Source organism: Anabrus simplex, chromosome 3 (assembly GCF_040414725.1).
Source record: "Anabrus simplex isolate iqAnaSimp1 chromosome 3, ASM4041472v1, whole genome shotgun sequence".
In the NCBI taxonomy this organism is placed as follows: Eukaryota; Metazoa; Arthropoda; class Insecta; order Orthoptera; family Tettigoniidae; genus Anabrus; species Anabrus simplex.
The window spans coordinates 236,951,309-236,965,923 of record NC_090267.1 but is presented as its reverse complement, the minus strand read 5'-3'; the positions used below and the strand labels follow the sequence as shown (position 1 = coordinate 236,965,923).

General features: G+C 37.4%; 1 protein-coding gene and 1 long non-coding RNA gene across 2 annotated transcripts in view; one reads left to right on the top strand and one right to left on the bottom strand.

Moving 5' to 3' along the window:
* Positions 1–14,615, bottom strand: part of LOC136866186 (mediator of RNA polymerase II transcription subunit 25) — a 106,285-nt gene that overhangs the window by 83,789 nt on the left and 7,881 nt on the right. The gene's annotated exons all lie outside the window — the stretch shown is intronic.
* Positions 2,466–4,098, top strand: LOC136866187 (uncharacterized). The gene is made up of 3 exons (XR_010859518.2): positions 2,466–2,543; positions 2,949–3,011; positions 3,182–4,098. It is a non-coding gene; the product is annotated as an uncharacterized lncRNA (long non-coding RNA).

Here is a 14,615-nt window from a genome sequence, read left to right as displayed (position 1 = left end):
TACAAGGTTTAAATGAATTCTTAAGGCCTGGTTTCACAGTTTGAGTTTAAGCCGAAGCTTTAGTAAGCCACGCATGCCACTTAAGCAAGGCTTATGCTTTGGCTTAAACACTACGAGTTTCACAGTAGGGGGACCATGTGCAGCTTTACTAAGCTGAACATCTCCGAAGTTGGTAATGCTTGCGCATACGCAATGATTCAATTCTCATCTTTGTTTACATCCGTAGCGTATGATTGATTGACTTGTAGGTTATACATCGTTTACCAGCCAAGATAGAGAAAAATGAACGGAAAATGTGATTCCAATTAGCGTACTGCAAACTTCAGTTCGCAAGAAGTTTGCATTTTATTGGAGATTGTAAAAAATTATAAGCATATAATAGAATGTAAACAATCAGATAAATTATTGTGGAATAGAAAAGCTCAAACGTGGAACAAAACTGCGGATACATTTAATGCCCGGAGTGGTGCAGTGCATAGAGATGCTAATGTGCTAAAGAAGAAGTACGAAAATATGAAAAAAATCACCAAAAATAAGTATGCGGACGAAAAATGTGCTCTTCGAGGTACAAGTGGTGGTCCAAGTAAGCCATCGCTAATAACACCAGTCGACGAAGAACTGAAAGAGTTAATTGGTGTTCAAATTGATGGGTTCGTTTCAGTTTATGACTGTGACGACATTAATGTAGTGCAAAGTAAGTAGGCATATATTCCATTTTCTTTCATTTTGTAAAATGTTATATAGGCTAGGTTATTGCATGTTAAATGGAAGTAGGCATTCGATTAAGTGGCTCGATACTATTGAAATATTGTCCATATTTCTCTGTTTTTAATTTCAGATTCGAGTGATATTGCTATTGCTGGTTGCAGCTACATTGAGAAAGATAACTGTGTGTCAGGTCAGTAACTGATTTTTTGTTTTTACAATTTGCTTTACATCGCACCGACGCAGATAGATCTTATGGTGATGAATTTATTTTGTAGAGTGAAGATCAGTGTTCTATTTTCTGTGTAAAAGAGGCTTCATTCATTTCATTTAATCCTTGATATTATCCTTCGGTAGATTTTTATTCTAGTTTCCCATACATTTATATAATTGTATCTCATTTCTCTATCTTGTAGGCTAATGATTCCTTCACAAAAATTACCGTATCTGTATTTCATCTTACATGGTGTGTGATTCCCTAACTGGATCATTGCTGATTTGTTTGTTGTAATGTACAATTATTATATACTCCAACCTAAGATTCATTCATTCACCACTGATCTGCAGTCAGGACTGTCGCCCAAGTGGGAGATTCCCTGTCAGTTCTTTACCTATTTTTTTCTGAAATGATTTCAAAAAAGTCCGCCTCTGTAGTGTAGTGGTCCTGGAGCGTGATTATCTGCCACCTCAGCCATCCTCAAAGTGGTTTTTCTGTGGCTTCTCAGTTCACCTCCAGGCAAATGTCGCGATGGCCATGACCGCCGCTTCCTACCCTCTTCCAAGCCTATCCCTTCTAATCTTCCCATCCCTCTGCCAGGCCTCCGTTCAGCATAGCAGATGAGGCTGCCTGGGCAAGGCACTAGTCCTCCTCCCCAGTTGTATCCCCTGACCCAAAGTATCACGCTCCAGGACACTGCCCTTGAAGGGGTAGAGGTGGGATTCCTTGCCGAGTCCGAGGGAAAAACCAACCCTGGCGGGTAAACGGATTAAGAAAGAAAGAAGGATTTCAAAAAAGTTGGTGATTTCACTTACTCCACCCTAGCTTACCTCACTTGAATCTTCTTTTCCATAGACTGGCAGTTTTTTGTATATAGTTTCTGGTTCATATTTGCGATTCATTGAGTTATGGTGGTAGGCCTAAATAAATATGTGTCTGAATATTTAAAAAACTAAATGTTTTTCACTGTGCTGCTCTAATTCATGTATTAATATTTCAGGTTCCAGTGATAATGCTATTGCAGAATGTAGTAACACTGGGAAAGACAGCAGCTTATCAGGTCAGTAATTGTTCTGTAAAGTGAATCATATGCATAGAGGGATTGCTTTATTTGTCATGAACATATCAAAGGTATAGGTAATGAGAGTTATAATACTGTACAAGAATGCATTATTCAAATTTTAAAATGATTTTAATTGCTTGAAATTTGTAGGACCAGTTTTCAGTATTACATCTGTAAAGGGTTTTTTTTTTTTTTTTTTTTTTAAACTGTGCCATCAATGTTGAGGCAATCCATATCAGTGTGCTGTTCAGTGACCCAGATGATACCTTTTAATTGTTAAAAAAAAAAAAAAAACTTTCATAGTGGCACATATAGCAATCTATGAAATTTTAAAAAGTTTGTTGGATACATTTTCATAATTATTTATTATTTTAGGAACTCCCAGCAATGACTGGAGTAAATATGTGCCAGCTATGTTGAGGCAACCGATGTCCAAAGAACTGAGATTTGTAGTGGATGATGATGATGATGGGAATGATGATGGGAATGATTTATTTCCTCAACCTACTGTTTGTGGCGAGTCTGTACATACTGTTAGCATGCTTATTTCTCTGCTAGGTAAATATCAGTGTTTAGGTTTATGTCATGACCAATTGAATAAAAAATAACATGTATGAATGTTAAATAATATACGTACTATTTCATAGTTGCAGCATATTAGGTCTCATAATTATTATTCATACATGTGCTATATTGTTAAGTTCCATGCACTTTAAGAATGGGTTACTTATTTCTACCATTAGGTTTGTTTGGTTTTCATGTAATAATTCACACACCTCATGACAAACTAAATTTATATTCCTACCTATTTCTTCAAAAATGGTGTGCATATGGGAATGTATAATAAGCTGATAAACACATAATGATTGCTGGCTTAGAATGCATATTTAGGTATGTGGGAATGAATGTTTGTAAAACAATATAGTAAATTCTGAAGGATGATGAAAAACATTTATTTTCTAGGTACAACAACATCACTGGATGTCAAGAAGGCAAATCAGAAGAATCCAACTAAGAAAAACACAGGTATTTTTATTTAAACTGTTAATGATTAAATGCAGAACACAGAAAAAAGTGTTCCAGTTAGTGCTTCCACACAATGTGCCAGCCAAGATTTTCTCATGTTTTGTAGTAATGTACATTACCTACTGGTAAAATTAACAGTATTTTTTTAATGTGTGGTATTATACTTGCAGGTAAAGTCAAAGACTCTACTGGGCAATTAATGACCAGTGAAAAGTGGGATTGACTGGCAGAAGCAAAGTTGAAACTTGTCCACTTACAAACCACGCTTCTTCAAAAAGAACATGAATTAAAAATCAAGAAATCAAGCAAATGAATGAACAGCACGATTTGATACTGGAGAGTCATGCAATGAAAATGAAACTACATGAAGATGAACACAATTTAGTGAAGGAAAGTTAAAATTAGAGATAGAAATATTTAAAAAAAGCCTGTGATATTTTTATTTATTTATGAAGTATATGTGTACATTACATTCTTGACAATTAAAACATGTTTTTAACTTTGAATTTGTCTTAAATTTTTGAAATGGTCATAAATAATTGCATTTCTTACAGAGTTATTGAAATTCTGAGTTTTCCTAGCATTAGGTACATTTTGGTGAAGCTCAAAGCAGACACTGCATTTTCAATATGTGGCTCCAACACTGGTAAATTCATGTCATTATTAAGGCAGCATATATTGTGTAGTACAGCTACCACTATACTCTGAACTTTGTTATGGTGAAGTCGTATGCCTGTGGAGAGTATTGGGAATCTTCTTTTCCATACACCATAACTCCTTTCTACACAGTTTCTGGTTCGAATTTGTAATTCGTTAAACAATTGTTCTTCAGGTGAATCGGGTGCAGCTAGTGGCGTTATGAAACATGGCCTGTTTGGGTAGCCGCTGTCTCCAATGATTAGACTACCATCATCGATAACACCACTCTCAAATCGAGCTCTTATAACAATTGTTAAATATAGTAGAATCGTGTGTTGAACCAGGCCATCGAGCAACAATGTCAGTGATCTTTACGTCAGGATCACACAGAGTCTGAACATTCATGGAAAAAAATCCTTTCCTGTTTTGGAAAATCTCTGCATTCTCTCCTCCTAAAATGAGGCAATGACAAGTGGTAGTTAATATGTCAGAGTACAAGAATGTAAGTTACATGCAGTAGTAATAAAAATTCAGAAAGGTTACATGCACAAATTTGCCATGAACAGATAGAAAGCTAAGCTACCTGCTTTTCTATCTAACCTAAACTTCTTCATAGAATCATTCACCCTTTAAGGTGACCTGGATGTGATTCTGTATGTTTATTGGCTTATTTCTGAAGACCCATATCCATGAAATTAATGGCATTTGTCTTAATTTATCAGCCATAATTCTTCTTATGGAAGTCAATAACACTATTACCTGAAATAAAGACTTACAATTGTATCCAAATAGTTATTGTACCTTACTGAAATAGGTTCTCAAAAAATAATTTTTTCCTTCAAGAAGTCGGAGAGGTCGAGTACCATGTAACTAATATTTTGGGGAAATTAACTTCTATAAGCCTCTATTGTAGCCATTAGGGTTTTAAAGATGAGTGCTGAGTTTTCTTGCACAAGATCTTACAGTTCCAGAGGAAACTGAACCTAAAAATTGAAAAACATCATTTTTGGTGAAGCTCAAAGCAAACACTTCATGATGTTCAACTCACTCTTAACTGTTTCAAAATTTTCCGGCTCCATATTCACTTTCATCCTATTTTGGTTAAATTGGTGTTAATAGCCTTGAGAACCTCATAGGAGGGGAAGTGTTTGTGGCTATAATGCTTTCCAGTGACCACAGCTTTTTTGGTACAAGACAAAAACTAGGTATTTAACTTGTAATGATAAATGACAGATGAGAGGGATTGTCATGGGTTCAACCATATTTTAAAAAAATAACTTTTGTTGTGCTACCCCATACACATTATATATCTATGAATTCAGGAAAACTCAGTCTGTACAGAGAAGTGAAAAGCCAAAATACTATTTTTTGATGACTTTTTCACATCCAGGTTCCCTTAAGACAGTCTTCCATACATGAGTGCAACCTTCAAAATGAAAACCCAGCCTTGGAATTTAAAATTTAACTGTTTAAACTGAATGTACACATCGGTGTAGCCTTCCTGGAGCTGTCAAGGTGATCACAACAGGAAAAGGTCAGTTACATACAATAGGCCTACAAATACAGAATGGATTCATGCACGAGTACTCATCCTAGCGTAGAAAGGTAAGGTTATTCATGCACTGTATTACACACATTTACCACAGGCTTCAGTTCATGCGTGCAGCATTTCAACTGAAATGTTAAACTTCAATGTTAGGTTCTAAGCGGGGAAGTTGAAAGTGTACATTAGTGAGGTATCCATCCTGCAGCTGTTTAGCTGAACACAACATAAGCCCATCATAACAGGAAAAGGTCAGTTACATATCATAGGCCTACAAATACAGAATGGATACATGCATAAGTACTCATCCTAGGGTAAGGTTATTCATGCACTGTATTACACACATTTACCACAGGCTTCAGTTCACGAGTGCAGCATTTCAACTGAAATGTTAAACTCCAATGTTAGGTTCTAAGCGGGGAAGTTGAATGTGTACATCAGTGTATCCATTCTGCAACTGTTCACCTTAGCACAACAAAACCTCAAAGCTAGGAGTGACACAAAATGTATTTGTACAGAGAAAAGAGAATAATAATAATAATAATAATAATAATAATAATAATAATAATAACTGATCATAATGCATACCTGGTGATACAATTCTGACATGAGTGCAGTCTAGAGCTCCGATAACACGATGAAAACTGGCTATTTTATAAAACTGTTCCCTCAGTTTAATCCTTTCTTCCTGAGTGGCAGGGAACTTGATAAATCTATCCCTCAGCAGAGCAATGTGGTGTGAAACAACTTGGACAGCTCTGCATGCTGTCGATTTCGAGACGCCACAGAAATCGCCGACCGTAATTAACATACTGCCACTTGCATATAACCTCAATGCTAAGAGGAGGATTGTTTCGGGTGAGAGGGCCTTGTTCCTGAAATATAAAGTAAATTGATGGTTATGCGATAACATGAATGCGATAAAAGAATGAATTGCAAATGTAATAACATACATATACGGTATATATTAATTAATAGGTCTATTATATTTGTATCTATTATATACCGTAGGTACTTACCAGTCGGTTTTATGTTTAATAGGATCACCAATCATTTCTAGTACCATCATTGCTGACTCTTTACTTAACCGAAATCTGTCGTAGAATTCTCTGTCATTCCACACATGAAAATGATTTGGACGCGTTCTAAATATTCTTGGGTCATGGTTTTCTTCTATGCTGCATATGAGCTCAAATAATTTGCATTTCCTTGTCATCAAAGTCGTCTTCTTCAGAAAACATCGTGGTAGACTGAATCCTTAGCTTAAACCTCAGTTGCATACAGCTTAAGCCAGTCACAGATAAGCTCGGCTTACCACTTGCACTCCCCACTGTGAAACGTGTCCAGAGTTTAAGCTCCCGCTTAAGCCCGATCCGAGGCTTAAGCGTATACTGTGAAACCGGGCCTAAATGAAGCCCAATTTTGACTTATACAGGGTTCCCATCCAGAAAGTCAAACTAATTTCCCTGACAAAAATTTAGCATTTGTGCAATTTTTAACAGCCTCCTCCACCCCAACACACACCTGTACAATATTTATCACTCAAATAGGAAATACAACATTTTGAACAGTAGAGAACATATAAATAATGACCTGGCAGAAAATACGAAGGTGGGCTGTGCGTTCGTTGTCGACAATCAGAAAAAAATTGTGTGTAATTTTGTTGTGGTGGTGCATTCTTTTTACATTATTACCAACATTGTGTGTTCATTAGTTATTTTAATAGTAATACTGTCATTATTCATGTATAAATAAAATGGCCATCAAAAGGGGCTTAATTGAGACCCATTCAACCAGGCTCTGCTACCACTCGTTACGGGGTTACCCGTGGAGCAAAAAGATGTTAAAGAAGGTGCTGGGGTCAAGAATTTATTTAAAACTTTAACAAAGGTTATATTTCTTTTAGGACTTCAAACTTAACAATTTTTCATAACAATGAAACATCAGGTACAATGACAAACTTGAAACAAGACAAGGAAAATCCAAAATTTAGTGATTGTTACAAATCCTGGGCTTCAAGCCCCTCACTTTACAATTTCTGAGCTCCCAGCTCAAATTTACAAAAGAGCACAAATTTATTCAAGGACAGAAATCCCCTAATTCATGGAGCACTTGCTATCCAAAATACAATTTCTAGCCTTCTAGAGGCACTTGTTAGTATTACAAAAACTTTGAAAAAGAGCTAACAGGCTCTCAGTTTTCCAAGCCCACTCAAGGCAATCACTGACCTCTCAAGGCACAACTTACAATTCGAAAAATGATTTTATTCAGGGGTATTTAAAACCCAACCTTCATGGAAAAGAACAAGTTAAATAACTGGCCCAAACACAAAAGGAATGGAGGCATACACTGCACTCCAAGACAATGAAAACCTAAAAACCTAAAGGGCTCTAGGCCGATGAAACAGGGGCTATTCCCAAACTACTGAGGTGACTCGTTTAGAAATTACTTTAACGCATTACAGAAGGAAAAACAGTTACAAAACATAGTCAGCTCAAACCAAGATGAAGGGGAGCTTGAGAGGGCAAAAAGAAACCTATCATGGTTTCAAGTAGGTATATTTTATCTTTAATTCTGGCTTCACATTCTTGTGACTGCATTCTTGTAACCTTTTCTGTTTTTGTCCTCCAACTTTTGTATTTCATCTCTTATTCTTCATTTCTCAGCTTTTCTCCTGTCCTCTTCTTTGAACTTCAGGCATGTCTTCTCCAAGTAATCCTGGTATTTCTTATGAGCACAGCTCGAAAATAACATTTCCTGGCGATAGAATGATATACTTCTGTGCATTATCGACCTTATTATAGAGGTGAACAATTGCGCGGTCAATACCATTCCTATAGTTTATTTCAAATGTGTTTAAATTTTTATTTATATACCAGCAGTATCTACTGTAATCTAACTAAGGTTCACCAAAGGAAAAGATGGCTCTTGAAAACAAACCCAGGAAAGATTAAAAATGATCGCAGTTAAGATGATCCCCCCCACTAAAAAAAACTTTTTTAAGTTTCGAGATATAGATGCTCTCATTTTAAAAATTCACCGCCTTTGCGTTGGAATATCCTAAAACCCTCCCTTAGCGAGCACCTATATTGTAATATAAATGTGTCCTCAAAATTTCATATCTTGATGTCCAGTAGTTTTGGCTCGGCAATGATGAATCAGTCAGTCAGGACATGTTCTTTTATATATATAGATTGGTATGTATCTGACACCTCCATAGTACAAAATGGAATCATACACTTGTCTTTGTGCAATAATTGACTCCTCATGCATGTTTTCTACCAACACTGATTTATTTATAGAAAAGCCACTCTCCACTGAAGCATTTCCATGAGACAGTATAACACAAAGCTTTATTACTTGCCAAAGTTCACTATACTGTTTGTTTTCTGCTAAAATGTCAGCAAAGAAAATGTCCAAACCCATACTATCATCAGATACTGAGATATACAGTATTCTTTGAATTTAATTTCCAAAGCTTCCTTTGATTCACAACACAGAGGAATGTATTATGCCCTATCGGCCACATTTTCAGTTATTCTGTTACCTTCATGCAACAGAAGCAGGTCTGACCAAGACTTGGTTGCTGAAATATCATATGTGGGTTCAAATTCTTAAAACCTTTCACTAATCTATACTTTAAAGGACTCTTATCCAACAGGATTGTCACAACTGCAACTAATATTTCCTATCATTCGTGTTTAAAACTAAGAATTTCTCTCTCTGACAATTTTAGTTCTTTAAGTACCTTTTTCATACCAAATCCAACATCAACTTTACCTACCTCAATTAAGTTTGTTGGGTCCTGTAGATCAAGTAAAAACATACTCCTAATATCAATGGCATTTGCCATTTTACTACGCTCGACAAAGCGATTTATCAAACTTCATAATAGTTCATTCAGATGGGAGTACAAAAATGGAGCAAATGGTTTGTTACTATGAAATTGCCTGAGAAAAAGCTCACATTCCAAAGAAATGGTTTTGAAAAATGCTAGTTTGCACTGTATTAAAGGGTCTTGGATTTGTTCTTTAATATTTTTACAGGGATTACTTTCTGGCAACTTAGCATTTGCAACATATGCCTTGATATGGTGAAATACTTCTAAGGCTCGTTCCCAACAATGACATTTTCAAGCCATTGTACTGTACAATACTTCAGTGCGAACACTGTACTACCAGTCACTGCAGTGAACTGGGCCTGGCGAGCTGGCGAGTGAATAAATAATACATGCTACGCAGGAATGAGATATGCTCAGACTTCAAATTCCTATTCATCCTCTCAAAATATGATGGGTTGGGGTAAAAGGGCATTGTGGTAACATGCGAGATGCACAAATCAAATTTTTTTAAACACGTGGCTAGTAAATGCACTGGCATTGTCAGATACCAAGAACTTGGGAGTTCCAAACGAAGCCAAAATTGAGTTCAAGCAGTTAATAGTAGTTTGGGAATTAGTAGACCTGGTAGGGAAAATGCAACAGAATTGGGTAAAGGCATCAATGCACATCAACACACGAGTACTCCCACGGGAGGAACGAGGAAGTGCTCCAATGAGATCAACAAATAATCGCTCCATAGGGCAAGATGCTTGGGAAGAGGATAGCAGACTCTCACGGGTTTTTAGATTAGGTTTACTGATTGCACATGCTTTATAAGATTTGATATCTTGATCCATCTTCTTCCAACTGAAGAACTGCCTGATTTTCTGTCAAGTTTTAAAGGTACCTAAATGACCACCAAGTGGACCGTCATGGTAATATTGAAAGATAATAGGAACCATAATCTTCGGGGCAACAATCTTCAATTCTCTGTCATTACAAGCTTGAAAGCAGAGTACACCTTTGACGAAAGAATATGGTTTTACAGATTTACCAGAATCAATTCTTCCTAAAATAATTTTCAAATAAGGATCTTCGTATTGATGTTGGCCAGTGTCTTGGTACAACAAAGGAAGGTTTGAAAAGATTGTGCTTACTTTTACTGAATTATTTTGGAGAACCTTATCTTCCTCAGGATTTTCAGGAGGATCTTTCTCAGCGTCAAATATACGGCTAAGTCCTTCTGCAATGACATTATCAGTTCCATGAATGTGGTGGGCAATAAAACTGAAGGCCAAAAATCTTAATACCCATCTAGTCAAACTCCTGGTATGCTTAGGTCTCCTTAGAACCCACGAGAGGGCTTCATTATCAGTTTCTAGATTAAAATTTACATGTTCAATATAGGGTCAGTCAGGGTAATTATGAGACAGACAAAAAAAAGGGAAAAAATGAGACACTCAATTTTTTCTGCTCTGATTAATTATCTCAACACTTTGCATGAATGATATTATATGCTGGTCTTTTATCCATTATGGTAAAATAATTGGAAAGTGTCCGAACTATATATCTAGCAGTACACAAGTTTTTCCTGAGTGGTGTTTTTTCTAACCAAAAAACTTTCATGCATTGCACTTTGTATTTTGTTACTCTGGCTCAACCCAAATATCCAGGAAAGTGTTTCTGGTTTTATTTGGTAGTGTAAGGAATAATCTTCTTTTTCAGCTTGAAAACACAATTTTAAGTTTTTGATTTAAGAAGAAAATTCATTTTTAAAAAAGGGGGGAAAATATGAGACATCATTAGGGTAAAAGTGAGGCACTTTTAGGAGAAATATGAGACAGTTGGTACACTTGTTTCTGTACCTAAATACTTATGTTTGTCATTCCTACAGACTCCTTTCCTGATATACTTCCTGAAAATTCTTTTGAGAATATCCTACTTTCAAAAATCAAACACACTGACAAAACCATAATGAAGCGAAGAAGAGTGGACCCAACACCAACACACATCTGACGAGTATTCCCAGCTTGTGAGGGAAAAGCAGAAACCACTTCATAAGAAGGATAGAAAGGGTACAGGTATTCAAAAGGCAACAGTTCCAGTAGTAAAACCTCCATCAAGAGCAGAAGTTCATTCACTGAGCTCGATAGCTGCAGCGCTTAAGTGCGGCCAGTATCCAGTATTTGGGAGATAGTAGGTTCGAACCCCACTGTCGGCAACCCTGAAAATGGTTTTCCGTGGTTTCCCATTTTCACACAAGGCAAATGCTGGGGCTGTACCTTAATTAAGGCCATGGCTACTTCCTTCCCACCCCTAGCCCTTTCCTGTCCCATCATCGCCATAAGACAAATCTGAGCGAAGATGAAGATTGGCAAGGTAGCGGTGACAGTCTTGATGAAGTTGATTTGCTTGACACAGATGCTGTGGAAATGACCATGGCAGATGAAGTAAATCCAGGTGACTTTGTACTTGTACTTTTTGAAAGTTCTGGAAAGCGGCATTCTTTTCAATATAAATATGTTGCCACTGTTCAGAAAGTTCTGGAAGGTGGAGACATGCAAATCATGTGTCTCAATTGTGTGGACAATAACAAAACTGTGTTAAGGCTTAATGAAAATGATGTATCTGTTGTGGAAAAGTCAAAATTACTAGGGAAATTTCCTGTTCCAATAATACCAGGGAAAGGTAGAGGCATTACATTTGCATTCCCAGGAACAGTTGATGTTTTTGAAAATAAAAAACTAGAACTCCTACAATTTCTTTTAAGCCAGTTTAAACCAAGTGATGTCTCATTTTTTCACCATTCTGATTACAATGGGCACTATGTATTTATTTAGTATAATTAAAATGTAACAAATTCAGGCATAAAGCTCAGGTACCATTTAATTAAATGGGATAATGTCAACAGTCTATACTAAGTAATTTTTGTCAGGAATGAGTATAAAAATGCATCTCAAGCCTAAATTTCGTGGTATCAGAACATGGCCATTTTGTTCCTATAATAAAACTGAGGAAAGTGTTGCAAACTATTACACCCAGATTTTTTCCTGTCTTCCCTTGACCCTAAACTGTCTTACAATAATTACCCTATTAACTCTCCAACATGATTTTACAGTCTGCTACAATACTGTCTCACTTTTCCCCTGGGTTGTCTCATAATTTCCCCTTTTGCAGGTTAAAAATGAGACGCACATTTATATTTATTTTTCAAAAGTTAATGAATATATAGTAATCTGTTGTTTCCAGTGTTTTTTGTAACACCAGTCACAACTTATTATGATTTTTTTTTTATAACTGTCACTGTTGTAGTTTGTAATTTATGAACAAAGTTGTAAAAAATGTCTCATATTTACCCTGACTGACCGAACAGTAAATCTCTTGTTGATATCAGGAATGGCCAGGACTGGAGTGCGGCTTTTAAAGACTCAAAAGCTTCCTGTTGGGGATGATCCCAGATGAACCTAACGTCCTTGCGACGTAAATAATTTAATGAGGTTGCAATTTCTGCATAATTTGGAACAAACTTCCTAGAGAAGTTCATCATACCAATGAACCTGGCTATACCTTTTACGCTTTTTTTTGGGGGGGGGGGGGTGTTTAAAATCATGAATACCGAGCTCGATAGCTGCAGTCGCTTAAGTGCGGCCAGTATCCAGTATTCGGGAGATAGTAGGTTCGAACCCCACTGTCGGCAGCCCTTAAGGCCACGGCCGCTTCCTTCTCACTCCTAGCCCTTTCCTGTCCCATTGTCGCCATAAAACTTATCTGTGTCGGTACGGCGTTAAGCAACTTGCAAAAAAAAATCATGAATAGACTGGGTACGGGCATGTTCTATGGCTATACCCTCTGCTGAAACTATGTGCCCCAGAAAGGATATTTGAGGTTTGCCAAAATTTGCCTTTGAAGGTTTTACAGTTAAACCCGCTCTCTTCAATCTGTCGGTAACCTCTTTGATATGTTTAAGGTGATCCTCAAAATTAGTTGAATATACAAGGTCATCCAAATAATTGATCACAAATTTAAATTTTATGTCAGAAAAGACCGAATCTAGCAGGCGAGTGAGCACTACAGCTCCAGTCGATAAAGCAAAAAGAATCCCTGTGTACTCACACAGGTTCCAATCTGTCGCGAATGCTGTCAGTGGAATAGATTCTTCATCAAGAGGCACCTTAGAACCATGAGAAACATATGTAAATCCGGCAAGAGAACTGACTGGAGAACAATCTTTCGGTTCAACCCCCTATAATCCACAAACGGGTGATAACCACCAGATGGTTAAGGTACTAAGAAAATTGGGGCAGAATAAGCTGAAGTGGATGGCCTAATGACACCATCCTTGGGCATTTGATCAATAATTTTCTTTAACTCAGTCATTCTGGATAGAGCCAGTCTGTACAGAGGAGATCATACTGGAATATTATCAGTACGTAGGTGGTTTGAAAAGTTCTCGGAATGTACTAGAATTAAGTATCTTACCTCGGTGGAACTGCTTTTATTTTTCAACATAGTCTCCCTGTAGACTAATGCATTTGGTCCAGCGATGTTCCAATGCCTTGATCCCATCTCGAAAATGAGATTCCTCCAGGCCTGCAAAATACCTTTCCAATTCGGCTGTCAGTTCTTCCCTTGTAGAAAATCTCCGTCCACCGAGGAAAATTTCAGCTCGGGGAATAGATGAAAGTCTGATGGTGCCAAATCAGGTGAATAAGGTGGATGTGGCAACAATTCGTACCGCAGTTCATGAAGTTTTGCCATGGCAATAACACTTGTGTGCAGTGGAGTGTTGTCCTGATGAAAGATGACCTTTTTCCTTGCCAAACCAGGCCTTGTTTCGCGTATCTTTTCCTGTAGTTGGTCTAGGTGGTTTGCATAGTATTGCCCCGTAATTGTTTGGCCAGTAGGAAGATAATTTATCAGCAGAATGCCTTTTGCATCCCAGAAAACTGACGCCATGACCTTTCCGGCCAAACGCACTGCCTTTGCTTTCTTTGGTGGTGGTGAATCAACATGTTTCCACTGCTTTGACTGCTGTTTTGTCTCTGGAGTATAGTAGTGGACCCAAGTTTCATCTGTAGTCACAAACCGGCACAAAAAATCTTGTTGGTTGCACTGAAAACGGGCCAGACTTTGTTCGGACATTCCAGTCTGGTGCGTTTATTGTCCAATGTCAAGAGCCGCGGCACCCATCTTACGGATAACTTTTTCATACCCAATTCTTCGGTTAAAATATAATATACCTGTTCAGAAGACATCCCTACAGCTTCAGCAATCTCCCGCACTTTCAGTCGACGATCCTCCATGACCATTTTATGCACTTTTGCAATAAATTCTGGGGTCGTAACACTTTTTGGCCGTCCACTACGTGGATCATCATCCAAGCTCTCCCGACCAAATTTAAACTCGCTGGTCCACTTGGCAACAGTTGAAAATGAAGGAGCAGAGTCCCCCAGTGTGTTCTGAAAGTCGGCATGAATTTCCTTTGCTTTCATACCTTTCTTTACAAAGTATTTAATCACTGCTCGAATCTCAGTTTTTTCCATTGTCACAAATCACAATGCGGGAACAACAAAGAGTCGTCACTACCACACTCCTGCAGCTA